The sequence below is a fragment of the Chiloscyllium plagiosum genome, unplaced genomic scaffold, assembly GCF_037043375.1.
Source record: "Chiloscyllium plagiosum isolate Xiang-an unplaced genomic scaffold, Cpla_swu_hap1 HiC_scaffold_9, whole genome shotgun sequence".
NCBI lineage: Eukaryota > Metazoa > Chordata > Chondrichthyes > Orectolobiformes > Hemiscylliidae > Chiloscyllium > Chiloscyllium plagiosum.
The window spans coordinates 11,954,718-11,960,812 of NW_028270147.1; positions in this window are offsets into that span (position 1 = coordinate 11,954,718).

A 6,095-nucleotide genomic window follows, 5' to 3' on the forward strand; every position below is an offset into this window, starting at 1 on the left:
AGTTTCTCTCCTCGTCCCCTGATCAATATTTGCGACAAAGCCCATGATTGTGGCATTATTTCAATGATACTTGTGGAAGCTTGTTGAGTGAAAATTGGTTTCTGCTTTTCCAAAATTACAACAGTGACTTTGCTTCAAAAATACTTCATCGTTTTGAAAACACTGGGGACATCTTCAGCTCGACACAAATGCTTATTCTCCTTTCTCAGTCGAGATTTCAGTTAGCAATAATTGAATTAATTACTGCAGCATTGGTTTAGAACACAGTGTTATATTTTATTCAGAACATTGGACATTGGGAGGTGAATATCTAGTGATGTCTGAATTCACTTTTCAAAATTGAGGTTGTCAGATCAGCAACAAATTCTCCTGAATTTATGTTCATTGAAAGAATTAAATCAAAATAAGGCTGAAAAACGCTTACTTCTATGCACAAGCCACAACGTATCAGTGTTTAAGGATGGCTTTCATTATACATGTATGTAACATAATCATGGAGTCATAGAGTCATAGAGATGTGCAGCATGGAAATAGACCCTTCGGTCCAACCTGTCCATGCCGACCAGATATCCCAACCCAATCTAGTCTCACCTACCAGCATCCGGCCCATATCCCTCTGTGAGGTCACCCCTCAGACTCCAATGCTCAAACCCTCCAACCCTGGCAACTTCCTTGTAAAATCTTTTATGAACCCTTTCAAATTACTCAACATCCCTCCCACAGCATGGAGACCACAATCGCACACAGTATTCCAAAAATGGCCGATCCAGTGGTCTGTATAGCCGCAACATGACCTCCCAACTCCTACATTCAATGCCCTGAATAATAAAGGCAAGCATACCAAAGATAGATATACATTTTGTGAACGAAACGTTCTCTGTACAATCTTTACAAAACCCTACATTGTTACAAATATAAATAACTGCAATCCCATACATTTGTATACATGCAGAATCAATGAAAATGACTGTAAAAAATAAATGTCAGCCTTTGTCAAAATACTACAAAGCATCTCAGACAGAATTCGGTTTGGTGTAACATTTGAAGGTAACTGAGTTGGCCATTTTATACATAGGAAGATCCTGGAAGCAGACAACAGCCAGTTCTTCGGCATTGGTTGGTGTTGGATGAGGGAGGACGATTGAGCCAGGATAGCAAGTGAGCTCTCTGCTCATCCTTCAATTGTACCATTGGACTGTCAATAAAGTTTAATGTCCACATTAAGGACAAAAGTTTAACTCAGGAGCAAATAGGGCCCCTCAAAGATCAGCAAGGCAGCTTTTGTGTGGAGCTGCAGATCAGGGAGATACTAACCGAGTACTTTGCATCAGTGTTTGTTGTGGAGAAGGACATGGAAGGTATAGAATGTAGAGAAAATAGATGGTGATATCTTGAAAAATGTCGATATTACAGAGGAGGAAGTGCTAGATGTCTTGAAACACATAAAGGTGGATAAATCACCAGGACCTGATCAGGTGTGCCCTAGAACACTGTGGGAGGCTATGGAAGTGATTGCTGGGCACCTTGCTGAGATATTTGTATCATCGATAGTTACAGGTGAGATGTCAGAAGACTGGAGCTTGGCTAAAGTGGTACCATTATTTAATAAAGGTGGTAAGGACAAGCCAGGGAACTATAGACCAGTGAGCCAGATGTCAGTAGTGGGCAAGTTGTTGGAGGGAATCCTGAGGGACAGGATGTACATATATTTGGAAAGGCAAGGATCGATTAGGGATAGTCAACATGGCTTTGTGCGTGGGAAATCATGTCTCACAAACTTGATTGAGTTTTTTGAAGAAGTAACAAAGAGAATTGATGAGAGCAGAGCAGTGGATGTGATCGAGATGGACTTCAGTAAGGCATTCGACAAGGTTCCCCATGGGAGACTGATTAGCAAGGTTAGATCTCATGGAATACAGGAAGAACTAGCCATTTGGATACAGAACTGGCTTGAAGGTAGAAGACAGAGGGTGGTGATGGAGGGTTGTTTTTCAGACTGGAGGCCTATGACCAGTGGAGTGCCACAAGGATTGGTGCTGGGTCCAGTAACTTTCATCATTTATATAAATAATATAGATATGAACATAGGAGGTATAGTTAGTAAGTTTGCAGATGACTCTAAAATCGGAGGTGTAGTGGACAGCGAAGGAGGTTACCTCAAATTACAACAGGATCTTGATCAGATGGGCCAATGGGCTGAGAAGTGGCAGATGGAGTTTAATTTAGATAAATGCGAGGTGCTGCATTCTGGGAAAGCAAATCTTAGCAGGACTTATACACTTAATGGTAAGGTCCTAGGGAGTGTTGCTGAACAAAGAGACCTTGAAGTGCAGGGTCATAGCTCTTTGAAAGTAGAGTCACAGGCAGATAGGATAGTGAAGAAGGCTTTATTGGTCGGAGCATTGAGTATAGGAGTTGGAAGGTCACATTGCAGCTGTACAAGACATTGGTTAGGCCAGTGGTGGAATATTGCATGCAATTCTGGTCTCCTTCCTATGAGAAGGATGTTGTGAAACTTGAAAGGGTTCAGAAAAACTTTACAAGGATGTTGCCAGGGTTGGAGGATTTGAGCTATAGGGAGAGGCTAAACAGAGGAGGGAAAGCTAAGCTCACATTTAGAATCAGCAAGAGGGTATCATTAATCTTGAATCTATATTCCCGAAGGTACATTTTAAAATGTTGGAAAACCCAATGGCTTATGGAGGGGAGAGATAACCAGATATTTTTTAAAGATTTAGAAACTGTCTTATCTCTCGAGAGAATAAGGAAGAAATTCACACACAATCTCTCGCTTTCAAAGGGAGCAGAAGGACCAGCTCTCTCAGGTCCTAGCAATTCTGGCTGATCAACTATAGTTGTGCTTATACTGACAATAAACCTTCATATTATCTAAAAACGGTGCCTCCTCTGTAGATAGTCAACTGTGGTGAACCCGCAACCACTCATCACTAAGTAGGCCCCGGGCAAAGGAGGATTGGTCACAGCAAACTACCTCAAAGAACTCGTTACTACATACTTTTGGAGGTGGCAAATGCCAGTGCTCATCTTGGAAAACGGTATGCTCCGTCCTTGTTGTAAACCTGTTTATTGTAATCATCGAATGTTTACAACACAGAAGGAGACCATTTCATCTGTTGGATATGCACAGGCAAATAAGCTAGTCTCATGGGGAATCGATGGCCTAATGGTGTTATCACTGGGCTATTAATCCTGGGATGTCTGGATCAGTGGTGCTGGAAGAGCACAGCAATTCAGGCAGAATCCGAGGACAGGCAAAATCCTGCTGCCTGAATTGCTGTGCTCTTCCAGCACCACTGATCCAGAATCTGGTTTCCAGCATCTGCAGTCATTGTTTTTACCTATTAATCCTGGGAACCCAGGTTCAAATCCCACCACAGAAGATGGTAGAACTTTAATTTAATAAATGCAAGGTTTGCAGCTCAGGTTGAGGTTTAGGGTGTAGGTTTCCTCGCTGAGCTGTAGGTTTGATATCCAGACGTTTCATTACCTGGCTAGGTAACATCATTAGTGGTGACCTTCACTTGGAGGTCACCACTGATGATGTTACCTAGCCAGGTAATGAAACGGCTGGATATCAAACTACAGCTCAGCGAGCAAACCTGCACCCTAAATTTAATAAATATCTGGAATTAAGAAACTAATGAGGCCGATAAGTCAATTGTCAGGAATAAACCCATCTGGTTCACTAATGTCCTTTAGGGAAGGAAATCTGCCGTCCTTACCTGGTCTAGCTTACATGTGACTCCAGACTCACAGCAATGTGATTAATCTCAACTATCCTCTGAGCAATTAGGGATGGGCAATAAATGCTGCCTAGCCAGTGACTCCTCTCATCCCATAAATGAATTAAAAAAAAGCTTCTCTATCTTTCACACATTTCTCACCAATCGAATGTTGCCATCTTTTCCTCTACCTCCTGGTGAAATGCATGGCTCCCCTCGACACCCCTTTCTTGAGCTCTGAGAACAGGAGTACTGAGACCTCAACAAAGCTGCCTACAGCACTGGTCACCAGACCTCAGTGGGGACATTAGGTTTAAGAGTGTAGGATCTGTGAGCACCTCAGTATGACAGCTCCACAGCTGCCTGAGGAAGTAACACCCCAGGTTTCTGGCACTTGGAGAACTGCCAGAGACCAGGCAGGAGAGGAACCCCATGGTGTCTGCAACGTTGGACTTCACCCACATGCAGCAGACAGGAATATGGGAGGGAATGGCCCAGAAATTACCATGAGTCATATGGTCTGCTGGACACATCTGTACCCCAGCCTCCCAGTCAATGGTCCCACAGCGACGGAGGTGGGGGGAGGCATGGAATGTGGCATGCCTCCCCCATCTTCTCATGGAGGACAGGGCGTTGCTAAGAGGCTAAAGAAATCGAAGATTATTGGGAGAAAGCAGGAAAAAGGTACTGAGTTGGATGATCAGCCATGATTATATTGAATGGCCTCCTACTGGTTGTATGTTTCAAGGTGTGAGATTGACACATTACCTTGTCTTACAGCAAAATGCATTCCTGTTTTGATTAAAGATGGCTGAACAGGAAGTTAAGCTGCCCGGTTACATCACTGCACTAACTGGGACAACAAGACAATGTTTGGATAGAGCCGAGGAAAGGAGTGACCTGCTCTGAGAAACTCCCACAGCCATTCATTGCAGGTCTCCATGCTTCCTCAGGGTCTTGCAAGTGGCTTGGGGAGGTGCCATGTTGGTTGTGAAGACAAATATTGGATGCTAATGTCCGTGGACAAGGGGCACATGCATCTGATGCTTGTGGATCATGTCCTGAGATGCTGCTTGTTGCTGAGCAGCACAGAGGCTGGTCACAGCCAGCGGTGACCTGAAGACGTTCGGCGCTCACTCTGACTTCCATGTTGAGATTTCTCAATACCTAGCCTGTTTGGTAAGATAGAAAGCTGAATATAAATGAGATGAGTTGTGGCATTAATAACAAGCAGTAATCCCCTTTAATTGATAACTCTAGTCTGCCTTGTGAGAAACTCCCCTTGCCACTCATCAGAAACATGAAAGACATGGAACGAGATGCTCATGGTATAGAGAGACCTTGCTGAGCTTCTCATCCAGTTTTACCACAAATCCTCCATCATCCAAATGCCCCCATGGTAGGCTACTGCAGAAAATACGGAGATATGGCATTGAGGGTGAGTTGGAGGTTTGGATTAGGAATTGGCTGGATGGAAGAAGACAGAGGGTAGTAGTTGATGGCAAAGTTTCTTCATGGAGTGCCATCACTAGCGGTGTTCCGCAAGGATCTGTTTTGGGACCATTGCTGTTTGTCATTTTTATAAATGACCTGGAAGAGGGGTTAGAAGGTTGGGTGAGCAAGTTTGCGGATGATACAAAAGTCGGAGGAGTTGTTGACAGTGAGGAAGGATGTGGCAGGTTACAGCAGGATATAGAGAAGCTGCAGAGCTGGGCAGAAAGGTGGCAAATGGAATTCAATGTAGCTAAGTGTGAGGTGATTCACTTTGGGAAGAATAACAAAAAGATGGGGTACTGGGCTAATGGTCGGATACTTGGTAGTGTGGATGAGCAGAGGGATCTTGGTGTCCATGTACACAGATCTCTGAAAGTTGCCACCCAGGTAAATAGTGCGGTGAGGAAGGCATATGGCGTACTGGCTTTTATTGGTAGAGGAATTGAGTTCCGGAGTCCTGAGGTCATGATGCAGTTGTATAAGACTCTGGTGCGGCCGCATCTGGAATATTGTGTGCAGTTTTGGTCGCCATACTATAGGAAGGACGTGGAGGCACTGGAACGGGTGCAGAGGAGGTTTACCAGGATGTTGCCTGGTATGGAAGGAAGATCGTATGAGGAAAGACTGAGACACTTGGGGCTGTTTTCATTAGAGAAAAGAAGGTTTAGGGGTGACTTGATTGAGGTGTACAAGATGATTAGGGGGTTAGATAGGGTTGACAGTGTGAACCTTTTCCCGCGTATGGAGTCGGGTATTACAAGGGGGCATAGCTTTAAATTAAGAGGGGGTAGATATAGGACTGAAGTTAGGGGTAGGTTCTTCACTCAGCGAGTCGTAAGTTCATGGAATGCCCTGCCA